We start from the raw sequence: 27,505 nt of genomic DNA on the forward strand, positions 1-27,505 counted from the left end.
CTAAAAAGGTTTTGGGAAATCGAATCATTTCCAGAATCATCTCAAAACCAGTACACAACTGAAGAGGAAGAATGTGATCGCCACTTCTGCAAAAACTCAGCTTTTCTCGAGAATGGGCGAGTTCAAGTTCGGCTTCCCTTTTCGAAATCTACCCAACAATTGGGAAGTTCAGTGGATATTGCCAAGATACGATTTTGGTAAATAGAGCGTCGTTTACAAGGTTTACCCGATCAAAAAAAAAATTATTATAATTATATTATAATTATTCTGATTTCATGCAAGAATATATTGATCTGGGGCACATGCAACCTGTAGATAGTTTTGACCCAAACCAACCTCACTATGTAATCCCGCATCACGCTGTACTGCGTCCAGACAGCTCAACAACAAAGTTGCGTGTAGTTTTTGACGCATCTGCGAAGTCGTCGACAGGAGTATCATTAAATAACATTTTAATGGTTGGTCCGACAGTTCAGCAAGACCTTATCTTAACCCTGCTTTCATTTAGGTTGTATAGGCATGGTGTAACAGCTGATATAACAAAAATGTATCGGCAAATCATTGTAGATCCCCATGACCGCAAGTTTCAGTTGATTTGGTGGAGGCACAACATTTCTGACCCGCTGAAACTATATCAGTTGAATACTGTCACGTATGGGCTTGCTTGTGCACCGTTTCAAGCCATCAGAAGTTTGCATTTCATAGCAGAGAAATATAGGAAAGAATTTTCGATAGGATCTGAAATTGTATCTAAAGAGATGTATGTCGATGACCTCCTTACAGGAGCTGACTGATTGAGGATTTAAAATTGAAGATTGATCAAGTTACTGGAATCTTATCTTGTGCCGGATTGGAGTTAGCCAAATGGAATTTTAGCAAGTTGGATGATAATATCAAAGAACATCGATTCAAGTTAAACAAAGTTAAGCAAAGATATCACAAAAACCCGCCCCAGGTGGACGCTATGATGAAAAGGAACATTCTCTCAATTATTGCACGCTTATATGACATACTTGGCTTGTTAGGACCAGTGGTTATAAGATGCAAAATTTTTGTGCAGGAGCTGTGGATGAGTCATTTGGATTGGGACGAAATACTGCCTAGATCGTTGGCAATCTATTTATCCTGACTTGCACAATTTAAACCACATCGCCATACCCCGATATGTAGGACTTTCCCCGAAACATGACTGCGAAATACATGGATTCGCAGATGCTTGACAGCGTGCATATGGCTGTTGTATATATCTGCGCTCAATTCAAAATGGATTAGCAGAATCGCATTTACTCATAGCAAAGTCAAAGGTTGCCCCAATTAAAGTCCTTTCTCTTCCACGATTAGAGCTCTGTGTATAAGTTCAGCAACATACAAAAGGTTGTTTTCTGGACAGACTCCAAAATCGTATTACACTGGCTCACCCAATTAAATTGCTTTGTAGCCAATCGGATCTCAGGAATTCAAACTCAATCATCGAACATTTCTTGGCGTCGTGTCATCATATGACATCATATCTCGTGACATCATATCTCGTGGATGCAAGGTCAGCGAACTTCAAAATACAAGTTGGTTTACGGGGCCAACCTTTCTTAAGTTGGAAGAACATCTTTGGCCACAGTCGTTGGACAAATTCGAAACCATAGATGCGGATTTGGAAATAAGAAAAATTTCATCATTTAAATGCACCGAATCTAAAGAAAACATCCTTGATCAAATTCTCAATCGAATCTCTTCGTATCATCGTGTTCTTCGAGTCACAGCTTACGTTTTGCGGGCGTTTAACAAGATTCCTGCAAGCAAAAACCTCTGCGTGTCGCGAGCGGTTAAAATGCCAGCAACTGAGTTGCAGCACTCGTTCCTGTTTATTGTAGGACTTTTTCAGCATCAAACGTATTGGAAGGAAATAGATTGTTTACAGAAGGGTAAAGTCCTCAGCGCAGATCTTCAAAGGCTGATACCTTTTCTGTCGGAATAAGCTATAGGAACTCGCACGGTGACACTGATTCGTGTTGGCGGGCGTCTAGAAAATGCGCAAATCCCGGTAGAAGCCAAGTACCCACTTTTACTGCCAAAAGATCACAAATTCACATATAAACTCGTCGAATTTCTTCACCAAATTAACATGCACGCAGGGCCCAAGGCTCTAATCGGAATCCTGCGTCTCCAAGTATGGATCGTTAATTCTCGTCGACTAGTTAGCAAAGTGGTGCGCAACTGTGTCCACTGCTATCATTACAAGCCTCATTTGCTGGACCAGATCATGGGGTCACTTCCTGCGGACCGGTTGTCACTCACAAAACCCTTTGCTGTATCTGGAGTCGGCCTGTGTGGTCAATTTCTGACGTCCTATCGCATTCGCGAAAAGGCTCCATACAAAACATATATGGCCGTCTTCGTTTGCTTTGCCACCAAAGCAGTACATGTAGAACTTGTATCTGATCTGTCAACTAATACCTTTATTCTCTGTTTAAAGCGCTTCATCGGACGGAGAAGTTTGGCAAATCGGATATTCTGCGACAACGCAACCAACTTCGTTGGAACCCGCACTCAATTAGAGGAATTTAAAATGCAACTCTTCAGCCAGCAAGCGTTGAAGGACCTACAAATGTTCACCTCATCCAATGGCGTAGAATTTAGCTTCATTCCACCCCGCGCACCACATTGTGGCGGCTTGTGGGAGGCGGCGGTAAAGTCCATGAAGCTTTTATTGGTAAAAAACACTGGTCACTCACATCTGACGTACGAGGAACTCCAAACTGTCGCAGTTGATGCTGAAGCGGTTGTCAACTAACGACCCCGCGCGCCTCTTTCAGAAGATCCAAACGATGGAGAAGCCCTCACTCCATCGCATTTTTTGGTCGGAACGTCTTTAAAGGCACTTCCAGAGCCAAGTTTAGAGGAATGCAACCTATAGCACTTGACACGTTGGCAACGGGTCACCCACATCAAGCAACAATTCTGGGAGCTTTGGCGACGAGATTACCTGCACACCTTGCAGGCCCGCAGCAAGTGGCTTTCTCCAAAGGCGAACATAGTCCCGGGGCAGCTGGTCATGATCCATGAAGACAACGCTTCACCTCAGCAATGGCCCTTGGGACGCATTACCAATACTTGCTCTGGAGCGGACTGAAGAGTCCGAGTCGTCGATATTAAGACAGCAAAAGGAGTCATTCGTCGTCCAATTCGTAAGGTTGCGCCAATACCTATCTCACCTGTATCTTGAAAGAACGACCGTCCTTCCAACGGGCGGAGTATGTTCACGCTTGCCTCTTTATTTTAGTTGAAATTGTATGCTAAAAGATTACCCTCTATTGTAAAGCATTATGACCCACAATGAAAACGGTAAATCATAAGCTTTCTTGTTATGCACAGCCCAACCAAATGTATAACCAAAAGCAGAATACAGTCTCACACAGTACTTCGTGAGGTAAATATCATTGACTCCGTCGTTTTAATTTTTTAATTTTCAAGCTCCGCCATCTGCATAGGGGCAGAGGCGGTGCAATAACAACAACCACTGGAATTTGAACGAGGGCAAATTTCACTTTTGGCTGCTTCCCATTAGGCAGCGGATTAAACAGAAGGTCTACGCTACATTAGCTTTAATTTGCAATAGGTTGCATATAACAATAAGTCTTAAAAATGGAACAATAATCAAGGTTGTCGAGGTGCAATGACCTTTTTGACATTTTTTAGTCGTACGCCAGCTAAAGCCAAGCGACGAAGAAACGTTAATGATTTCTTTAACCAATCACTCGAATAGGATCCTATGCAAGTTATGACATGTTTTACCCAATTTATAAACAACTTTGAGACGAGAGCTAATTTCCAAATAACTCTGACAAACCCGAGATAAATCCGTGGTCAGCTATTTCTGTCAACCAGGCCTCCAAATCATTCCCACCCAGAGCAGTTTCACGCAGTCCGCATCAAACGGATGCTGTAAACATCCAAGCCGATATTGTAAACATCGGAGACCCAGAGCGAGTCCCGAGTCCGCTTACGTAAACAAAAAGATCCCCAAAGCGATCCCTAAAGTCTGTTAATGTTTCCGGCCAAGTTTGGACTTCAAATTTAATTGGCAAATGCATCATCCTATTTTCCGACTATCTTTTTAATTTTTTTTGTTCAATTTTTGGGGATAAATCTCTTAAGCCGAGGTTTGATTATTGATTATTGAACTAGAGTGCAGGCAGTCCGTTTTTGAGATCCGAATCGAGCAGTAGATAAAGTTCGACCTATTGAAAAATTGTAATAGTGAATAAGTGATTATAAAAAATAAAAATACACTTTTTTAATTGCAAAACATTTTAATTCATACTTTTAATATCCGTTAAGGATAAAGGAGTTGGGCACATCTGTGTATATTTAATTAATATTTATATTAATGTATTTTTCTGTATTTAAAAACATTTTATATTAATATTAAAACTTTAATTAATTTGTATTTTATTTGTTGTTTTTAATTAAACTGAAAACTTTTTTGTTTGTTATATTTTTTATGACTTTTTGAAAATGTTTAGAAACATGAATTTGAGCCAAATTTTTCTTTTTTTCATGCCAATTTTTTCCGACACTGTCACCTTCAAAAACTCACAAAAAATATAAGCAAAATGATTTTTGAAAAATTCTTGTAGCAGTTACTATTATTTTTGTTTGAAGAGACTTTTTGCATCAAAAAATTTAAGTTTTCAATACGAGGAAAAAATTTAAAAAGTAGATGTTGTTTGTGCCTAACTGAAGTAGACACTTGTGGGTCACACCGCGGGACAAGGGGGTAATGAGCAGTTGTTGTTGGCACGGGGACACTTAGCTGGAAGGACGATCGCGTCGCGGCAAAGTTAACGATGGTTATTGCGATGCCGGACCACAGGCGATGCTGAGCTGCGCTGAGGTTGAGCTAACGTGGTTAGCTGCTAGTTGAGATAGTGTATTGCGAGCCCTATTCCCAGAGGTAGGAAGTAGAACCGCGGAATTATGAGGTGCGTTGATAACTGATTTATTCTTCATTTGATACATGCTAGTAACGAACTGATTTTTGTGGTCTGCTCGCTACGAGATTCGTGCGGCTAGCTCAGTATATTGTGTGTTCGTCCCACCAAATTTATATTAACGTGACCGCCCAGTAGCTCAGTGAGAAGGCACAGAATTCACGGGTTCGTAGTGGGTTTATTGCGGGTATATTATTACAAATGTCTTTGTAGCTAGTTTGGCCTTGACTCGTCGCTTGTGACCTTCGGTACTTCCGACGGTCCTGATTGACTCGACGACCTCTCGCCTTGATGACTCGGTGCTGGTCCCTGAAGATCCTCGCAGCTCCCTGAAGATCCACGCAGCTCCCTGAAGACGATCGCTCGCTGCTCGCTCCTCACGCGTGACTTGGTGACTGCTGGTAACGACTCGGACTCGCGAGGGGAATCAGCCGTACGGGCTTAGGGAAGCGTCACCGTTCTCCTGGACAATTCCACTCGAGACCGTACCGATCGACCGCTCTCCCTTCTGGCTTGTTATACTCTCTCCAGGCGTAACGCCAGGACTTTGTGGATAGGGTTAATCGACCGCCTTGACCTAGCCGTGTGATGCCCTCTGGACCTCAGCTACCTGCGTCTCAATTCGGAGATTCCTGGTATGCCAATCCCGAACGTCTCGACGTAGCAATCTTGCTCCTCGTTGGCTCCCACGGCGCTGCTTCTCTGGCGACTCGACTTGCTGTTGCTCCCTTGTAGGTTATCTGGTTGTTTGATTGTTCACTTTGGTATCTGATTGATCTTGACGGTTTGACTCCTTGTGATCGACTGATCCAGCTGCCAGCGCTCTGCGGCCTTATACAGGGCCTCCGGGAACCGTTATTTCCCTTTTGCGCATGGCCCGCTGGATCTCTCCACTCCGGGTCCAAAGTCCGTGCCTCCTGGTTGACCCACTTGTCATTCGCGTACCGCTTCCAATCTATGCTCCGCCCACTGCTGCCGTCCCGCTGATTCCCGTGATGCTTGTGGCACGCCTGTGTGCCGCTCCACTGCCGAGATGTGGCACTTCTTCTCACGGTCCAAAGTTCACGGGAGAGTCCAAAGTCCGGTGGAGTCCCGTTAGGCGCTTTTGCTCACGGCACTCTTGCCTTGCCCGCGAAGTCTCCATTCTCTCTCGATCTCCATCCTTGGTCTCCAAACTCTCTCGCTCTCCATCCTTGGTCTCCAAACTCTCCTCGCCGCGCCGTTACTACGCGAATTCGCCGCGTATCTGGTAAGCGGCCGGCCATCTGCTGCTGCTTTTACTTGTGGGGAGTTATTCAACTCCTCACATCCGCCCCTTACTTCGGGAAACATTTAAAACTTGTTCCTACTCTCCGGCGTTTCCTTGCTTATCCTAGCCTTCGAGTCCTTGTGATTCCCGCGGCGCTCCCTCGTTGCTCCCTCGATGCTCCCACGACGCTCTTAACTCCTTTCTATTTCATCCTTTCTTTCTCCATATGACCTCTCTCGCCTCTCGTCTCTCTCTCGCCCTTCAATCGTCCGCAGCCGGCTGAGCCTGGCTCCATGCTGGCAACACTTGAGAGCGGGTGCGGAGAGGACTTCGCATTTGCTTCGCTGCAGGTGAGTACTTTGGTATCGTTTGGCTGCTTCCTGTATTAACCCAACGTGAATTTCAGGATGCCGGAGCTGCAATGTATGCCCCTTTCTTCTGGCCCCTGTTTCAGCCGCGTTTCCCGTCCTATGCCGGTTTTTAAACTGCGTTTTGTTTCTTTTATTCAAACTTTATTCGGCCGCTCCTCGAACACTCTCGTGCCCGCCAGCCCCAACCGGACGCGGAACGCGCGCCCCTCTCTCCATACGCGCACGCTGCGCCTGCCGCCCAGGATGCGAGCCTCCTTCACCGCCGGTGCCTCTGCGATCCCTTCCGGCCACTCGTGCTCCGCGATCTCTCGCCATCGCTGGCCCTCCGGCGCCGACACCGTCCGCGAGAATTTCGGCCGTGCCACCACCTCGGACACTTCGGGCGCCGAGTGCTGCCGCTTGAGCGGAGGTCGGCCACCTTCCACGGGCTCAGGCCACACCCAGGGTCCTCGCTCCAGCGGCTCATCTGGCTCCGCGGTTACCGTCGCGCTCCCTGTTGGCATTGGCGTCGTCGGTCCGGTGCTCGGTGTCGGTGGGGCTCAATGCTCCGGTCTGCCGCGGGTCCTGGGATCCAGCGGGCTCACCCGTGGACCACTCTCTTCCCAGATTCGGGGCTACTCCGTCGCCGCCGTCTCCTCCGCCGGTCCCTCCGGCCAAGTCCAGACAACCGTCTGCTGCCATCACCTTACCCCTTCGGCCACGAACGTCCGGGTGCTGTGGCTCACGTGGGCCGCCGGTATGTCCGTCCGGATGTGTTGTTGCTGCGGTGGATCGGTCTCGTGCTGCCGGCGTCGCTCTCGTTCGGGCTGCTGCTGCGGTGGTGGCTGCTCGCGTTCGAGCTGCTGCCGCTGTGGTGGCTGCTGCTGCGGTGGTGGCTGCTCGAACCTCGGCGTGGGTGGTCGTGCTAGCGTTCACTGTGGTGACCCCTCGTACCGCGGTGTGGGCGGGATTTCGGGCAGCCACCGCGGAGGTGAGGACGCCCAGTCTTCTGCCACTTCTGGCGGCGGGATGCAGGGCTCGGGCGCATACCTCGGCGTGGGTGGGTACCCTGGGTTTTCCTACAGCTGCTGCTCCTCCTCCTCGGCCGCCCGCTGTTGGGCCTGCCACTCCGGCGCCTCCTCCATCTCCTTCATCCGCCGCTCCTCGCTCCGCCTTCGTGCCTCGCACTTCCGTCGAAATTCCAGCGTAGCCGCTGCCACAGATTCGGCATGGCTACTGGGAGCCAGCTGGTCCTGGGGCGGCTCTTCGCTGGCCCACTCGACCTCCGCCGCGCCGGTCGGGATGCGGCCGTCGGCCGGTTGACCGCCTTGCGAAGCCGCCATCGTCGCTGCTCCGCCCGCGGGTCTTCTACCAGCTCGACGTCGCTGTCGGAGCTGATGACCGGCTCGGGGACGCCCCGCCCGGAGATCCGCCGCGAGGTTCGGGTAGGCCGGGCTGTCGACCATCCTTGCCCCGGGCTGGATCCTCCGGGCGGCTGGTAGGCAGCCATCATTTTGCGCGCTTCGCTCCTCGACACACGTGTGCTCATGATGCTCGTCGATTTTGATTGTTCATCTGAAGCCTGGGCTCCCTTCAACGACACCTCGGTTCCGAGCCTTCCTCTTTGCTCAATCCCGCTATTTCCTTCGGCCTCTCCTTCTTACTACCCAGATCTACGGTACAGCTCCCTGCTCTGTGCCGTCTTCCCCCTTCCTTCGGCAGACTGTTGATGCGTGTTTTTTCTTTCCTCCGATCAGTCCCAATCGAGACCTTAGACGCTCTGGTTTGCTCCCTTTGTGTTCTTAACGTTCTCCTGTTGTCCTTTATGTGTTTCATTTCGCCTTTGTAGTTGCCCTGTAGTATCCTTGGGGTCGGTTTGTAGTATCCCTTTCGAATCCTTGGAGGTATCCTTGGAATTTGTTCGTAGTATCCTTTGGGAATCCTTGGAGGTATCCTTGGACTCTTTTCATAGTATCCTTTGGGAATCCTTGGACGTATCCGTTGACTCCTTTTGTAGTATCCATTGGGCATCCTTGGAGGTATCCTTGGACTCCTTTCGTAGTATCCTTTGGGCATCCTTGGAGGTATCCTTGGACTCCTTTCGTAGTATCCTTTGGGCATCCGTAGACTCCTTTCGTAGTATCCTTTGGGCATCCTTGGAGGTATCCTTGGACTTTCAATGTTGTTTTGCGTCTGTTGTGTCTGCTTGCTGTAGCCTCTCGCTTGTGTTTCCCGTTTGTTGCTGTTTCAGCTCGCTTACGTGGATGGTCCGCTCTTTCTTTGTGTTTATGTGTCATATTTTGCAGATTACTGGTGACGCAAAACTTATGACTTGGTAAAGTCCGTCGTATCTTGGGGCCAATTTTGCTGCGAACCCCTCGGCCGCTTTTGATAAGTGGTGTTCCTTGGCCCACACGACGACACCCACCTTTGGCGTCCATTGCCTCCTCCTTAGGTTATAATGCCTAGCCTGGTCCTGGGATGCTTTCTCCAGGTTCCACCTTACAATCTTAAAGATTTCTCTGAGTTTGTTTGCTTCCTCCTCCGGGGTCTCTGTCGGTCGTCTGGTCCCTACGGTTTCTCTGTCGTATAGGGCGCTCGGTAGTCTTGGCTCTCTGCCTTGGGTAATGAATGACGGTCTGTAACCTGTGGATTCTGAAACGCTCGTGTTTACTGCCAGCATGATTTCCGGCCATTTTTCGTCCCAGTCTCTTTGGTTCTGCCCTGCGACCTGCGCTATCATTGATTTCACCGTCCTATTGGCTCTCTCAGTCGGGTTCTCCTGTGTGGTGTATGGAGCTGTGAACTGTTGCTTGGCTCCCACTTCGGCCAGGAAACTCTTGAAAATTTTGCTGGCGAACTGGACTCTGTTGTCCGTTATGACTATTTTGGGGACCCCATACCTCGCGATTATGCGTTCTTTAAAAGCTTTCTTTAGGGATTCGGCCGTCGCGCTTCGCAGCGGCACCAACTCAGTCCATTTGGAGAACCGCTCTATCAATACCAGCAGCATTTGGTTGCCGTGCTTCGAACGCGGCAGGGGTCCGACGAAGTCCGCACATACCGTAGCCCATGGTTCCTCTGCCATCTGCGTCAGCATTTTCCCAGCCATTTGCATCTGATTCGGCTTAAATCTCATGCATGTCTCGCATCCTCGCACGTGGGCTCGGGCGTCTCTGTGCATTCCTGGCCAGTAGTACCGGGCTGCCAGATGTGCTATTGTCTTTCGGCTTCCTACATGGCCAGCCGCCGGTGAGTCGTGGTTCTCCTTCAGCACCGTTTCCCGTAGAGCTTTCTGAACGCACATCTTCCATGTTGCGACATCTTCGCTGCCCGCTCTATGAGGTATATTCCTGTACAGGGTGTTACCCTCCATCACGTAGTCCCCCACGAACGTTCCACCCTAGCCTCACCCTTTTGCTTTTGGTCCGGGACGTTTCCGCGTGGCTTTTGGTACTCGGGGTTCGGGCACGCCACTCCGGGACCTCGCAAGTCGAATCCGTAGGGCTGTCCCGGATAATTCCACTCGAGACCGTACCGATCGACCGCTCTCCCTTCTGGCTTGTTATACTCTCTCCAGGGTTAATCGACCGCCTTGGACATCAGCTACCTGCGTCTCAATTCGGAGATTCCTGGTATCCCAATCCCGAACGTCTCGACGTAGCAATCTTGCTCCACGTAGGATCCCACGGCGCTGCTTCTCTGGCGACTCGACTTGCTGTTGCTCCCTTGTAGATTATCAGGTTGCTTGATTGTTCACTTTGGTATCTGATTGATCTTGACGGTTTGACTCCTTGTGATCGACTGATCCAGCTGCCAGCGCTCTGCGGCCCTATATAGGGCCTTCGGGAACCGTTATTTCCCTTTTGCGCATGGCCCGCTGGATCTCTCCACTCCAAGTCCAAAGTCCGTGCCTCCTGGTTGACCCACTTGTCCTTCGCGTACCGCTTCCAATCTATGCTCCGCCCACTGCTACCGTCCGGCTGATTCCCGTGATGCTTGTGGCACGCCTGTGTGCCGCTCAACTGCCGAGATGTGGCACTCCGGTGGAGTCCCGTTAGCCGCTTTTGCACACGGCACTCTTGCCTTGCCCGCGAAGTCTCCATTCTCTCTCGATCTCTATCCTTGGTCTCCAAACTCTCTCGCTCTCCATCCTTGGTCTCCAAACTCTCCTCGCCGCGCCGTTACTACGCAAATTCGCCGCGTATCTGGTAAGCGGCAGGGGAGTTATTTAACTCCTCACAGCTTATATACTACTTGGAACACGTAAGTTTAGTGTAATGATTAGTGAAGTAAGCTTACTTCAGCGTATCTAGTAAGCGGCCGGCCATCTGCTGCTGCTTTTATTTGTGGGGAGTTATTTAACTCCTCACAGCTTATATACTACTTGGAACACGTAAGTTTAGTGTAATGATTAGTGAAGTAAGCTTACTTCAGCATACTACTTGGAACACGTAAGTTTACTTTAGTGAAATAAGCTTACTTCACTAATCATTACACTAAACTTACGTCTTCCAAGTAGTATATAAGCATGTATCAAATGAAGAATAAATAAATATAGCTATATTCTAGAGTAGGTAGGTAGGTAGGTAGGTCAGGGAGGTTCGATTATGGTAGCAGTTTGCGTAGTTGGCTCGGCTGACACTGAAAAATGTACTGCATTGGCGGGTCAGAGTACCGCTGAGACGGTAAGTTAGTGAGACATATAATATGCTGTGTGAGTGCTACTGATCGCCTGGTACTGTTCCCAACTTGGCTACTGCTTGATTTGTTGGGTGTGGTGATGTTGAGTACCTTTGGGTACGATGTTCTCCCCCATTGAGGGGTACCTTCAATTAAGGCGTAATGTCGGTCAGCCCTTGGCCAAATTGTATAGAAAGCACCTAACAAATCATTTCCTTCAACTGCGGCGGTTTGTGCCTTGTGCCAAAGGTTTATTGGGTCCTAGTTCAAGAAGTTCACCGGTTATTACACGAGAATATACCTCAACCCCTAAGGTTAGGTCGATGAGTCCAGGTTGCCGAAAGTCTGGATCTGCTAACGGCAGTCCCTCGGGAATATTAAGATCGGTATCAATCGGTACTGACGGTTGGTCTGTAATGACTGTGGGCATGATAAATACCTCTAATAGTGTTTCAAATCCTGATCTACATGATGAGAGCCTCAGTGTTGATCTGATTGCTGTTGATATTTTTGCTCCGATTCCAGGTATTTCAATCGGTGACATTTCCTTAAGAGATAGCAGATCTTCCATCCCCTTGAGATAAGATTCAACTGTGATCCACAATCTATTACAGCGCGGCATGTTTGTAGTTGACCGTTTGGCCCTTGTAATGATACCGTGCCGGTCGCGAGCAGAGTATATCCTCCTACGTGGTCGTAGCCTGCAATGGTTGCTGCTCCGGCCACTGGATTGCTAGTCGGTCCTTGGTGTACCAGGGAATGATGCCGTTGCTGGCAGACTCGACAATTGGCTGGTGATCCACAGTTTTCAACCTTATGAGCTGTAGACAAACAATTTGTACATGCTCCTACTTGAATAATGGCATGGCGCCGCGTTTTGGGGTCCATTTCCAGGAAACGGCTGCATTCTCTAATATGATGTGGTCCTAGGTGACAAATCTTACAGCTCTCTTTGTTGTGAACTGACTGATAGCGGAGTGTTGCTGTAGGTTGAGCGCTAATCGTCTCCAGCAAGCAAACGCGCCGCTCAATAGACGTCAGTACACTCCTTAACGTTGGAATTTCCGTTGGTACATCCGCTGAATTTTCCAGAACAGCTAGAGACTGCTGGTCTAGTTTTCGTCTGATATTAAAACACAGGATTGGATCCCAGGAGTTTGTGGTGACATCGAGGTTTGTAAGAGTACTCATTGAGTTTTTGATAGTTGGCGCGAGGAGCCGTCTATAGGCTTATGGTCAATAATTTTTGCTATGGCGGCGAATACTAGTATTTTTCCGTTCTGGTACCTGGCCTTCAAACGCAACCAGGTGTCGTCATAGCCACCCTGTGAGAAGGCTGTGTCTGTCAAAACGTTCCCCTCTTCACCACGAAGCGAACTCTGTAGAATATGTAGTTTTTGACTGGCCGAATATGGTTTATTATGTACCAATTCCACAAAGAGATCATGGAACCGTGGCCAGTCTAGATACTCGCCGTTGAACTCCAGAATGCTAATTAGCGGAAGTGCCAAGATAAGGCTCATTGGCGGGTCGATTTCTCGAAGCCGGTTCATTTCGTATTCCTCGTATAATGTGTGGAATTAAGCCAGCTCTGCTTCTGCCAGAGCTGCGGCCCCAGGTGTGCTGTCTAATTCGTCGTGGACTTGCCTCAGTAACGCCCAATGGAGATCCAGGTGTCTTTTTAGGGCTGGTGTGACGGTTGGGGCGTTCGAGGCTAATGTTAATGATGACTCCAATTCGTTGCACCTTCTCTGCAACTGTCGGATCACCGTGTCGATTGGAGAATCTCCTTTGACTTGAATTCTTGTTGTGATCTTGATGTTGGCCGAAGTTCGTCTGGGGGCCTTCGGAAGTCCGCTTCCAGTCGGCATGTTTTCCAGAAAGATTTTCTGATATTTTTCGACCAGCTCCTTAAGTGCTACTAGTCGTGAAGAGTACTCACTTCCAGTGGGTAATGCCGCTTGTTGGACTTCTTCATCTAGGTCGCAAAACTGCTGCCAGAGATCGTTTAGCTGATTTAGCTTACCGGAGTAATTGCCGTCTCGGTGGCGTCGTTCGACCGAATCCTTGCCATAATTCTTTATGAGCTGTTGGATTTGTACTTGTAGCTCATTTTGGTTGTCTAGTAATCGATTGTGTAAATCGATTCTTGTGTGACTTGTTTCCTCTATGAATGAAGTAGACATATTGTGTGTCTTAGCAACAAAGAATCCTGTGAAGCCGGATAAAGCTGTGTGTCCTGTGAAGCTGGAAGAAGCTGAGTATCCTGTGAAGCTGGATGAAGCTGACGATCCTGTGAAGCTGGATTAAGCTGAGTATCCTGTGAAACTAGATGAAGCTGACGATCCTGTGACGCTAGATAAGGAAGCGTATCCTCTGAAGCTGGATTAAGCTGATGGTCCTGTGACGCTGGATGACGAAGCGTGTCCTCTGAAGCTGGCTTAAGCTGACGATTCTGTGACGCTAGATGACGAAGCGTATCCTCTGAAGCTGGATTAAGCTGACGATCCTGTGACGCTAGATTACGAAGCGTATCCTCTGAAGCTAGATTAAGCTGTCGATCCTGTGACGCTGGATGACGAAGCGTATCCTCTGAAGCTGGATTAAGCTGACGATCCTGTGACGCTAGATGACGAAGCCCATCCTCTGAAACTGGATTAAGCTGACGATCCTGTGACGCTGGATGCCGAAGCGTATCCTCTGAAGCTGGATTAAGCTGACGATCCTGTGACGCTGGATGAAGAAGCGTATCCTGTGAAGCTGAATTAAGCTGACGATCCTGTAACGCTGGATGCCGAAGCGAATCCTCTGAAGCTGGATTAAGCTGACGATCCTGTGACGCTGGATGCCGAAGCGTATCCTCTGAAGCTGGATGTGACGCTGGATGACGAAGCGTATCCTGTGAAGCTGGATGAAGCTGAGTATCCTGTGGAGCTGGATGAGCTACGGTTTCCAGGGCGGGTCTTCTCACCAGTCAGAGGTTCAGCCTTTGGTGGGAAGGAGGTTGCTTGAGTGTGATCCCTTGTTGGTAAAGGATCACGTCGGGGTCACCAATGTTTGTGCCTAACCGAAGTAGACTCTTCTGGGTCACACCGCGGGACAAGGGGGTAATGAGCACTTGTCGTTGGCACGGGGACGCTTTGCTGGCAGGACGATCGCGTCGCGGCAATGGAACGATGGTTACTGCGATGCCGGACCACAGGCGATGCTGAGCTGCGCTGAGGTTGAGCTAACGTGGTTAGCTGCTAGTTGAGATAGTGTATTACGAGCCCTATTCCCAGAGTTAGGAAGTAGAACCGCGGAGTTATGAGGTGCGTTGATTACTGATTTATTCTTCATCTGATACATGCTTATATACTACTTGGAACACGTAAGTTTAGTGTAATGATTAGTGAAGTAAGCTATATTCTAAAGTAGATATTATTTGGGAAATTTGAAATAAATTTAATAAAAATCGGAGGACTCTAACATATAGCTGTCAAAGAAACGGTCAGAGAAATAATGAAATAATTATTTTTAAGAAAATTTTGCTTTGTTGATTTTGGTCGTATTTTCTTTTACTCTAGGATGGAGAATATTCTATCTTTCCAGCATTACGTATTTTATTTTACACAAATATCACTAAAGCTAGCAACAATCCTTAAAAACTTAACATGATATTACTAACATTGATTGTTTCTTATAACTGCAAGGGTATACAAACTTAGGCTTGTGGAAGTTAAATTCCTTTCTTGTTGTATATGAATAACATGCATTTTTTGTTAGGTACCTCTTAAAATTGCTCGAGTTTGCGACACAAGGTGGCTATTGATTGAAGTTGCGGTTACACGAATTCTGAAGTAATGGATTGATATAAACCTTCACTTTATCATTACTGGAACAAATGAAAAATGTTTCAAGGCACAAACGACGCCATCCAAGCGGTCACCCAATTGGCTGCTAACGCAATCGAAGGAGAAAGGTGGCTAGGTGGCTCAAAAGAGTACTGCCGCGACTGCACCCTGGACGTCAAGAATGCCTTTAACACTGCCAACTGGAACCTTGCCCAGCAAGCGCTTCATCGCATGGGAATCTCGGACTACCTGATCGACCTCGTAGCGGACTACTTCAAGGACAGAGTGCTCACATATTCCTCTGCCGTCGGAGAGCATGAGTACCAGGTGACAGGAGGAGTACCTCAAGGTTCAGTACTGGGCCCGATACTATGGAACGTCATGTACGACGGGAACCTAAGGCTGGTACTACCCGCAGGATGCACTGTTGTGGGATTTGCGGACGACATAGCGCTGGTAACGGTAGCGAAAACTCTCGAAGAGATCACGGATAGACGCAGCCTCTCGATAGACACCCTCATGTGCTGGCTCGCAGGCAACGGGTTATCAGTCGCCGAGCACAAAACGGAGGCAGTGCTCATAAGCAGCAGGAAGACTGTGGAGAAGGCAATAATACGAGTCGGATCAACTCCAATAGAAACAAGTGCCTCAATCAAGTATCTTGGAGTACTGGTCGACCACAGGCCATTGTTCAAGACACACCTATTGTATGCAGCAGCTAAAGCATCTAGATCGACTGCAGCCATCTCAAGGATGATGGCCAATACTCGAGGACCAAAGCAGCACAGCAGAAGGATCACAGTTACAGTGGTGACATCTACTATACTGTACGCCGCGCCCATATGGGCCGAAGCTATGAAGACCGCAATATACTGCCGCCAGTGCAAAGCTGTCTACAGACGCTGCGCATTGCGCATCACAAGCAGCTTCTGCACGGTATCTGAGGAAGCCGCGCTAGTGGTAGCCGGTACTATACCGATAGACCTCCTGGCGGCAGAACGAAGAAAGGGGAGCACAGGAAGCAGGACCCAGCGCAGTAGCACGATCGAGGCATGGCAAAGGAGGTGGAACAATGCGACCACAGGACGGTGGACGCACAGGCTGATCCCAGTCTAACCCCTTGGCTGGAAAGCCAATGCAAGTAGGATGCGGTAGCCAACATGGCCGCTGGCATCCTGAAGGATCTAAGGCATCGAAAACAGAGTCGACGTAACGAGTCATAAGGACAAGCGGCAACCTGACTGCCATCCGTCTCGCGAAGTATAGCTTTGCGGCAATCTCGCGGGAACGGAACACTTCTATCTCTTCTTCTTCTAACACTTTTCTTCCTCTTTTTCTGCTCCTGTATATATTTAAGCTTTATTTAATAAAAAAACAAAAAAGGCACAAACCTTGCTTAAATTACTAAATGAAGACGTTAATAATTTGTATCTGCTATTTTTGCAGCCAGTGCTAACTCAAATGCAGCAAATTAACAACATTTTTCAAACAAGCACACGAGACTCAAGCAATTTTTAAATTATATCATATTTGCGACCAATTCATTAAAAAGCAAAATCATATCAATATTGATATTTTAAAAAACGATTTAAAACATTTGGTAAAGCATGATTGCTATTTGGGACATGCATTCGAGACAAAGCTCAAAGAATATAATGAAAACATCTCAAACGTTTGTAACGAACTGCTTTTGTTGTCTGCTCGCTACGCTATTCGTGCGGAATCAGAAGACTGTGTGTTCGTCCCACCAAATTTATATGACGTGACTGCCCAGTAGATCAGTGAGAAAACACAGGGTTCCCACAGGGTGGGATTTATTCTCGTGGTATTTGTACAGCGGGTGTGAGGTTGGGCTGGCCTCGGTATCTCCTTGTTCTGGTTCCGCCGGCTGCTAGTGCTTCTCGTCCTGGCTTGTCGACGCGTTGACTCGACGTCCGCTGACTCCTGTGTCTCGGGACGCTCGTAGTGGCCGCCTCTGCTCGCTTGCCGACGCGCTGCCTCGGGGTCGCTTGTCGCGCCTTAGACTCGCCGAGAGTTCGGCCTTGTGGGCTTAGGGAAGCGTCACCGTTCTCAGACTAGGGTGAACAAGCCTTGCTCTACAGCCCAACGCCTTTCGAGGCAATACCTGTCCCTTGCTCTGTCCCGGACGGTCCCGCTAGGTTCTTGCTCAGATCGCGCTGACAGTCAAGGCTATCGCCAGGAAGCTGCCTAGCAGTTCACTTTGCTTTACGCCTAGCGCAGACGAACGTTCCACCCGGCTTCACCCTAATGCTTGACGTCCGCGACGCTTCTGCGCTCCCCAATGAGCTCCGCGCGGCGATGGTAACGTGGCTGCCGGTGATGTCTGCTGGCGTCGCTGCCGATGTCCTCTGCGCTGTCTCCTGTCTTGCCGCTGGGCCTCTCCAGGACAACGCCTATTGACTGCTTCTACGGGTCGTTCGCTTGCCCTTCCTGACTAGTAGCTTGGCTTTCTGGCACTCGGGGATATGGGCGGTTGCTGTTTGGGAACTTCGCCGGTAATCGCAGGGCTCTCCAGGTCAACGCCTCTTAAAATTGCACATCGGTTCACCGCTCGTCCTTCACGCCAGGTCCTGCTAGGTCGGGCAAGGTACGCTGGGTCTTATACAACTTTCCTCCCCGAGCTAACGGTTCTTCGTCGTAGGCCTCTTTCGCTTGACTCTGACAGACACGCCGGGCGATTCGCCCCACATGGCACCCGACAAGTCTCCACTCTCTCTTTATCCGCTCCTTGGTCTCCAAACTCTCTGGGTCTCCATCCTTGGTCTCCAAACTCTATCGTTTCCATCCATGGTCTCCAAACTCTCTCGTTCTCCATCCTCTCTTCGCCGCGCCGTTACTACGCGAATTCGCCGCGTACCTGGTAAGCGGCCGGCCATCTGCTGCTGCTTGGATTTGTGGGGAGTTATTCAACTCCTCACATTCCCCACTTACTTCGGGAAACATTTAAAGCTCGTTCCCACTCTCTGGCGTTTCCTTTCATATCTCAGCCTTTGAGTCTTTGTGATGCTCCCTCCGAGTCCCGCGGCGCTCCCTCGTTGCTCCCCCGATGCTCCCTCGACGCTCTTAACTCCATTGAGTTTCTACACAGCTGGTCATCCTCCTCGTGGCAACTTGAAATCTCCCGCGCCGATATTTCCCATGTTTCCACTGGGACATGGATACTCATGGGCTACCGACCCCCAGCTCGTTGCTCATTGCTGCGTCCTATTCCTTTCCATGGTTCCTCCGCCTGGTCACACCATCCGTGCGTGATCGATGTTTCATCGACTATCGATACCGACGGTGCGGCGTTGCCACCTGCTCGTTGCGATATTTCCACCTTTTGCCGATATTTCCATTTTCCTGTGCCCATCGATCGCACTATCGTCCAGTGCCAATCGATCGCCTATCGAGGCGCCCCCTTCCCTGGCTCGTGGTGATTTTGCAACTTTCGACCTGCCCGCACAGCTTCTGGCTGACTTGTCTTTTCCATTTCATTTTCTCAGCTCCTTCCAGCCTATGCCGTTCGTTGTTCTTAACCCCAAGTACAATGGCCCCAACGGCTTTGAATAACATTTGGCCTTCGTTTGCAGCTGAGCTTTTCTGCCCGTGGTGAGTTGCACTTTTGGTTGAACCGGCATTTACTTTTCTTTCATTCCAGGGTTTGCCCGTGTTTTTTGTTCTGTTAACTGTTGGTGCGATGCGTGTTCCTATCTTTTGTGACCAACTGGATACGGTGTAGATCTGATTCTGCACCGTCCTCCCCCTTTCCTCGGGTAACAACAAGACGAGCTCGTCCGGTGTTACGTATAGAATCTCCGGATGCTACGGTGTATGTCTGGACTGCGCGACTTGTGTTGCTTGTCTCCCTCGGCGCATACTCTCTTCTACGTGGCTTAATCGGTTGACTCTGGCTCGCGCCCGACTCTGAAACCTGTTGCCTTGCGGGTGGATCCCTTATCGTTACTCGAGTCTTTGTGTCGTCCTCGTAAGTGTCCTTTCCGCCTGGCGTAATCTCGGATGACTGGCAACTGCCCGACGCTGAACCCTGTTGCCTTGCGGTTGGATCCCTACACGTTACCCGTATCCTTGTGCCGTTTTGTAAGTGTCCCTTCGCCTGGCGTAATCGCGGATCACTCTGGCAACTGCCCGACGCTGAATCCTGTTGCCTTGCGGTCGGGATCACCATCCATCCTTATCCACGTCTATGTGACATATCCTTGTAATTGTCCTTTCTGCGTGGCGTGTGGATGACTCTCGCTTAGGCCTGACGCAAAATCCTGTGGCCTCGCAGTCTGGATCAATGTGAAATCCTTATCCATGTCCATGTGACCTATCCTTATGGTTGACCTTTCTGCGTGGCGTGTGGATGACTCTCGCCTAGGCCTGACGCATAATCCTGTTGCCTCGCAGTCTGGATCAATGTGAAATCCTTATCCATGTCCTTGTGCTATCGTGATTGTCCTTTCCGTGTGGCTTATGGATGACTCTCGCTTCGGCCTGACGCCTAATCCTGTCGCCTCTTACCTGTTGTAGACACCTGACGTTTCTGCTGTCTGCTCGATTTATTGTTGCTTGAGCTCGCCAACGTGAACTGTCCTTTCTTTCTTCGACTGTGTGTGGCGAATTTTGCAGATCACTGGAGAGACGAAATCTACAACCTGAAAGGGCCATCGTACCTCGGGGCTAGTTTTGCAGCGAATCCTTCAGCCGCTTTGGACAGGTGATGTTCCTTGGCCTTGATGTCGCCCACCGCTGGTGACCATTGCCTCCCTCTCAGATTATAGTGTCCGGCTTGGTCCTGGGACGCCTTTTCCATATTTCGCCGCACGATCTCGAATACCTCCCTCAGTTTGTTGGCATTTTCCTCAGGGGTCTCCGTAGCTCGTCCAGTGCCTAGGGTTTCCTTGTCATAAAGGCTGCTGGGTAGACGTGGTTCCCTGCCCTGGGTAAGAAACGCCGGTGTACGGCCGGTGGATTCCGATGTGCTCGTGTTCACTGCTAGCATAGTCTCCGGCCACTTCTCGTCCCAGTTTCTCTGGTCCTGCCCTGCGAATTGCGCAATCATGGTCTTGACCGTTCTGTTTGCTCGTTCGGTCGGATTCTCTTGTGGTGTGTATGGTGCGGTGAACTGTTGTCTGAGACCCTTCTCAGCCAGAAAACTCTTGAAGATACGGCTTGCAAACTGCACTCCGTTGTCCGTTATGACCACCTTTGGGACCCCGTACCTTGCGATTGTGCGCTCCCTAAACGCCTTCTTGAGCGACTCTGCTGCGCAGGGGCACTAGTTCCGTCTATTTCGAAAATCTGTCTGTCATGTCTAGCAGCATTTGGTTCCCGTGCTTAGATCTGCACATAACGTGGCCCATGGTTCATCCGGCACTTGGTCAACTTCTTCCCGGCCGCATGCATCTCATTGGGCTTAAACCTCAAGCAAGTCTCGAATTTTCTTACGTGGGATCGGGCGTCTCTATGCATGCCTGGCCAGTAGTATCGGGCTGCCAACCGTGCAACTGTCCTCCGGCTTCCTACGTGTCCCGCAGACGGTGCGTCGTGGTTTTCCCTCAACACTGTTTCCCGTATCGACTTTGGTACGCACATCTTCCATGACGCGACGTCATCACTGCCTGCTCGGTGTGGTATGTTTCTGTATAGTGTCTCACCATCCATAACATAGTCCGGGTACTTCTGCGGTTGGGTCCTTATCTTTTCGCCCATATCCTTGATCCAGCTGCACCCTCCTGAAGCTATTGTTGCCGATGCCTCTTTTAATCCTCGTTGCGTCTATGGTAGTGGTTGTCTTGATAATGCGTCGGCCACCACGTTTAGCTGACCCTTTCTGTACGCTATCTTAAAGTCGTACTGTTGTAGCTCCAGGGCCCATCTGGCGATCCTTCCTGAAGGGCTTTCGATGCTGTTGAGCCACTTCAGGGCAATGTGGTCGGTTACTACCTTAAAGTGGTACCCTTCCAGATATGGCCTGAGCTTTCGGATCGGCCAGACGATCGCCAAGCACTCCTTCTCCGTTGTTGAATAGTTCTTTTCCGCGCCGTTCAGTGTTCGGCTCGAATAGGAGATTACTCTTCCGCCCTTTTCGGTGTCCTGGGTCAGTATTGCTCCGATGCCGTAGTCGCTGGCATCTGTTTGCAAGATGAAAGTTCTACTGAAGTCCGGGCATGCTAGCACTGGATCTGCCACGAGTCTTGCCTTTACTTCCTCAAACGCCATCTGGTGCTCTGGTGTCCACTGCCACTTACTGCCTTTGCGCAGCAGGTCATTCAGGGGTTTGACGATTCTGGAAAAATCTGGTACAAATCGGCGGTACCACGACGCTACTCCTAGGTATTGCCGGAGCTCTCTGACGGTCGATGGCGGTTCCAGTTCGGCGATGGCAGCTACTTTCTCTGGACCTGTTCCTATCCCTCGCTAGTCACTCGTTGTCCCAGGTACAGCAGTTCCTTCTTAAGGAATTGGCATTTTTCTGGGTTCAGCCTCAGGTTCGCTTCCTTTAGACGCCGGAACACTTCTCTAAGGATTCTCTTATGTTCCTCTAGCGTGCGACCGATCACTATTATGTCATCCTGGTATGCAATTGCGTGGGGTGACATCTCGGGGCCAATTACTTGGTTCAACACTCGTTGAAACGTTGCCGACGCCGAGTGAAGTCCGAACGGCATTACCCTCCACTGAAATAGACCTTTGCCTGGTACCGTGAACGCCGTGTATTGCCTGCTATTTCAGTGGGATCTGCCAGTATCCATCCTTCAGGTCCAAACTGCTGATGTACCGCGATTCCCTTAGTTGATCTAGAATGTAGTTTATGCGGGGGATTGGGTAGGCATCTTTCACTGACTTCGCGTTGATCTGTCTGAAGTCGACACACAGTCTCCACTTGTCTGTCTTCTTTTTCACCATCACGATGGGGGAGCTGTATGGCCTCTTTGAATGCTCTATAAACCCCATTTGGGGAAGCTCGTCCACCTTTGCGTTGATTTCCCCTTGGATTTTTGGGTTCTTGGGGTAGTATCTCTGCTTGATTGGCTTTCATCCTTAATTTTGATCTGGTGATCCGCCATATTCGAAGTTCCCGTCATTGTGTTGAACGCCAGCTCTGTTTCCAGGAACGCTGTAGTATCGTCCAACTCGTTTACTTGTTGAACGACTGCTACCGGTAGCTTCTCTTCGAGCCATCCATTGTGTCGGTTCCTGGCTGGTATTACTATCTCGTGTCCAGCACACCTTAACTCGGTTCCGACTTGTTTCAGGAAGTTCCATCCCAACACCAACGGATCCACTACTCCGGGTAAAATCAACAGGGTCATGGTCACATGTTTGTTGCCGAATTTGACCTCCACCTCGTGCTGCTCATTAATTCCGCCGCATCTTCCGTCTGCCAACCTAACATGACGTCTCGTCCTTGTTATCCTTTCTAGAGCAGCAATATTGTCCACCATTTCTTCGCTAACGTAGCTTGCCGTGGCTCTGGTGTCGATTGTGGCTTTGTAGCTGTTCTCACCAATCATCACAGCTGCGGACAACTGCTGCTCCTCCTCGATTAGCTTGCCCGTTAGTTTGAAGAGGTAGCATGGTGCGATCCCCGCTCGCCTCTCTGCGGCAGAGATCGCTGGCCATTTCCCGATCGTTGGCAGCAATCGACGCTCCTGACACCCAACTTGCCGCATATCTAGCAGAATAACAGCCGTTGGTTTCGACAGCCTCTAAACCAACGTCCGTTCCCCCACATTTCCGACAGGCCTTCTGCGGGTCTGTGATATGGGTGGCATCTTGTGGCCTTTGTGTGTTGCTTGGCGGCCTCCACAAGGCATTGTTTGGCTGTCTCTGTTGCTGTGGGGGTGGTGTCCACTGGCCTCCGCGTGGTCCGTCTGTCGTCTAGCTTGGTGTGGTTGTCTGCCTCCTCGCATTTTCTGCATGTGACCTGCGTTGGTGATGCCGACTTGGTCTTTAAGAACTTGTTCTCCTGTGCAAAAACTTTCCGTTCCTTTTAAAGTTCTTCGTGCTCATCGGCTAGGATCATTAGTGTATCCCCGTCCGACACTTTGTACGCTCTTAGGAAGATCCGTAGGCTTGAGGTACAGTTCTCTTTAATGACCCTTAACGTCTCTTTCGTAGAATAGCTAAGTGACCTTACTATCGTCTGCATGTCGATCATTTAGTCCTTGAACAACTCGCCCTTCCCTTAAGCAATTACGGCATCGCTATCTAAGTCCAAGCCGTACGTGTTGGCGGACAATTCTACCTGGTCCAGGAATTCAAATGGTTTTTCCGCCCCGTCGAACCTGAACGACTATTCGCGGACCTATTTAGCGACCTTTGCGTAGTCCGACTGGCTTAGTCTCGGGGTCAGCGCTACTGTTTTCCTATCTTGGCTTGACTCTCTCCTGTGGGACTCTTTTTCATGTTGTCAACGCTCAGGCTAGCCACTAGGTTGTCCCCTTCAGAGTTCGTTAACGTAATGCTTGGCCGGCTCTGTCGTGGTATGTTGCTTCCAGCTCGGCCCAGATGTCGACGAGTTGTGGGTCGTTCTCCGTTCCTGAGTAGTATTCCGACAGTGCCTTCCTCATGTCGTCTAGCCTGCCCTCCAGGGCGACATTAAGCTTCTCTGCGACATGAGCGAAGTCCTCCTTCTTAAGGCGGTTTATCCACTTCTTTCCCATTTTTATTGTGATGTTCTCATGATGTTGTTGATGTTGGGACAATCACGTTGGGCGCCAGATGTAACGAACTGGTTTTGTGTAGTCTCAGAAGACTGTGTGTTCGTCCCACCAAATTTATATGACGTGACTGCCCCGTAGATCAGTGAGAAAACACAGGGTTCGAATGGTGACAGTGGGACTTATTCTCGTGGTATTTGTACAGCGGGTGTGAGGTTGGGCTGGCCTCGGTATCTCCTTGCTCTGGTTCCGCCGGCTGCTAGTGCTTCTCGACCTGGCTTGTCGACGCGTTGACTCGACGTCCGCTGGCTCCTGTGTCTCGGGACGCTCGTAGTGGCCGCCTCTGCTCGCTTGCCGACGCGCTGCCTCGGGGTCGCTTGTCGCGCCTTGGACTCGCCGAGAGTTCGGCCTTGTGGGCTTAGGGAAGCGTCACCGTTCTCAGACTAGGGTGAACAAGCCTTGCTCTCCAGGCCAACGCCTTTCGAGGCAATACCTGTCCCTTGCTCTGTCCCGGACGGTCCCGCTAGGTTCTTGCTCAGATCGCGCTGACAGTCAAGGCTATCGCCAGGAAGCTGCCTAGCAGTTCACTTTGCTTTACGCCTAGCGCAGACGAACGTTCCACCCGGCTTCTCCAGGACAACGCCTATTGACTGCTTCAACGGGTCGTTCGCTTGCCCTTCCTGACTAGTAGCTTCCCGTTCTGGCACTCGGGGATTTGGGCGGTTGCTGTTCGGGAACTTCGCCGGTAATCGCAGGGCTCTCCAGGTCAACGCCTCTTGAAACCGCAAATCGATCCACCGCTCGTCCTTCACGCCAGGTCCTGCTTGGTCGGGCAAGGTACGCTGGGTCTTATACAACTTTCCTCCCCGAGCTAACGGTTCTTCGTCGTAGGCCTCTTTCGCTTGACTCTGACAGACCCGCCGGGCGATTCGCCAGGGTGTGGTCGTGACAAAGTTGGAAAACAAACGCCTTGACTTAGCCGTGTGATGCCTTCCGGACAAGTGGCTTGTGTCTCGGAGATTCCTGATGTATAATTCCGAACGTCTCGACGTGGCGATCTTGCTCCTTGTATGCTTCCCACGGCGCTGCTTCCGACAACTCGCCTTGTTGTAGCTCCCTCGTAGATTACTTGGTTGACTGACTATTCACTTTGGTATTTTAACTGATCTTGACTCCTCGTGATCGACTGATCCAGCTTCCAGCGCTCTGTGGCCTTATATAGGGCCTCCGGGAACCGTTATTTCCTTTTTGGGCACGGCCCGCTGAATCTTTCCACTCCGGGTCCAAAGTCCGTGACTCCTGTTTGACCAACTTGTCCTTTACGTATCGCTTCCAACCGATGTTCTGCCCACTACTGCCGTCCCGTTGATTCCTGTGATGCTTGTGGCACGCCTGTGTGCCGCTCCACTGCCTAGATGTGGCACTTCTTCTCCCGGTCCAAAGTTCACGGGAGAAACCTAAGTACGGTGGAGTCCCGTTATCCCCACATAGCACTCTTGCTCTGCCCGGCAAGTCTCCACTCTCTCCTTATCCGCTCCTTGGTCTCCAAACTCTCTGGATCTCCATCCTTGGTCTCCAAACTCTCTCGTTCTCCATCCTTGGTCTTTAAACTCTCTCGTTCTCCATCCTTGGTCTCCAAACTCTCTCGTTCTCCATCCTCTCCTCGCCGCGCCGTTACTACGCGAATTCGCCGCGTACCTGGTAAGCGGCCGGCCATCTGCTGCTGCTGCTGCTTAACACATTAATTAATGAGCTCAAGCAGAGGTTTTCTTATAGAGTAATTGTAATATTTATTTTATAAGTTCCAAATTCTTATTTAAAGTTGCCAGATAATTTTGAAATTTTTCAACAAATTGATTTGTTTTCCGTCAACAAAATATGTCCAAAGAAGGGTGAAATTTTGCACATCCTCTAGCACTTAAAGTTTGAATCGGAAAATATTGAAGAGATTCTCTTCCAATACAAAAACGTCCATCTTATAAAATGGTCCAAAATAATGGATACCACAAGTTTATGGGCCAAAGTGTCTAACTACGTGGATGCAGCAGGAAATAAAAGATTTTCGACACTAGCATCATTTGCGTTAAGCCTTTTATCGTTGCCATGGTCGAATGCAGAGGTGGAAAGAGTGTTCAGCCAAATGAACAATGTGAAAACTAAGCTGCGAAATAGAATGGCCGTTGAAACATTAAACTTAATTTTACACATTAGGTATTTTATCTGTTCAACCCATATTTTAAAATATTAATAGCATAAAATATCATAGTTGTAGATTCGGACTACGCAGGGAAAATAAATGCTGTCATAACTATGAAGTCCCAGCGATTGCCTAAAAAAGATTGGAACCAATCAGACTTAAAAAAATTCAGCAGAAGAGGACATGATTGACGAAATTTACGAACTACTCAAAAATACTTAATAAGTAAATCAAATTAATAAAACTATCGTTTCACTAACACAGCTTTATATTTTAGCTATCATCCAAATTTTCTGGTGGCTTCTAGCTTTTTTCATATGTTACTTTAGCTTTTTATGACCAGAAGAGTTGGCAACTTTGCGGCGGTGTTCTTCGTGCTCGGAGAGATTACTCAGTACAATCCATATTGTCAACACCTTGACTCACGTTGGAAACCTCCTCAGGAAGTGCAGTTAGCTGAACCCGATTTTTATTCGGAGTGTCTATCTTTTTTGACTTAAATTTGGCGAGGTCACATCAAGTTAGGAAATGATTGGCCACAGACCTTGTTTGGCTGTGAGACTTCAGTTTCTCGAGCCGGATGTCTCTGTTAGTCAAGAAGCAATCGCCGAAGACTGACGCCAGGGATACATTAACAAATTTTGTTTATCGATTTTGGGAATGTGAAGAGGCTTAACCCGCTAGGTGCAATTTCACACCAGAAGAAAAGAAATGTGAAAGGATCTTCATTTCTAGCGAGAGCGTCCGGAAAATTGTTAAGACACCATTCATCGACTTGCATCCTGAACTAGGAGACTCCTACCAGTCGGCCCTTTCACGATTTCTCAATTTTGAAAGGAGGTTAGCACGAAACACTTGCTTAAAAAAACAATATGAACAATTAATTTATCCAAGAGTATATGGAACTACGTCATTTGGAAGTGGTCGATTCATATGCAGTCTGAGAAGTGACATACTTCATGCCTCATCACCTAGTGCTTAGTCCAGACAGTGAGACGACAAAACTCCGCGTCGTCTATTAGTGCTTCTTAAAAATCAAGTAACGAGAAGTCTTTAAATGAGAACATGCCAGTGGGAGCAAAGCTGCAATCTGAGCTGTTTGACATCCTGGTGGATTTAGGTTTTATAAATATGCTATTAGAGCGGATATTGCTTGGATGTATAGACAGGTTTCGGTAGAAGCATGACATTGCAATTTTCAATGTATCCTACGGCGCAGCAGCCAGCAGCTTCCTATACAGGCTTGAAGACTTAGGACAGTTACATATGCTACAATCGCGGAACCTTTCTTGGCAGTGCGTTGTCTCATTCATTTCGCAGAAGGGCATGCGGAACCAGAAAAGAAGTTAACTTCGGCACGCCGAAGTTTTTATACCCATTGTATGTACAGAGCTTGCCGATATTTAGAAAACTAAAAACTAAATATAACAAGGAAGAACGCTATAGTCGAGTACCTCGACTATCAGATACCCGTTACTCAGCTAAAGGGACCAAAGGAAAATTGAGATATGCAAGCAGCAAAGTGAGATTTAA

Source organism: Drosophila subpulchrella, unplaced genomic scaffold, assembly GCF_014743375.2.
Source record: "Drosophila subpulchrella strain 33 F10 #4 breed RU33 unplaced genomic scaffold, RU_Dsub_v1.1 Primary Assembly Seq101, whole genome shotgun sequence".
Taxonomy (NCBI): Eukaryota; Metazoa; Arthropoda; class Insecta; order Diptera; family Drosophilidae; genus Drosophila; species Drosophila subpulchrella.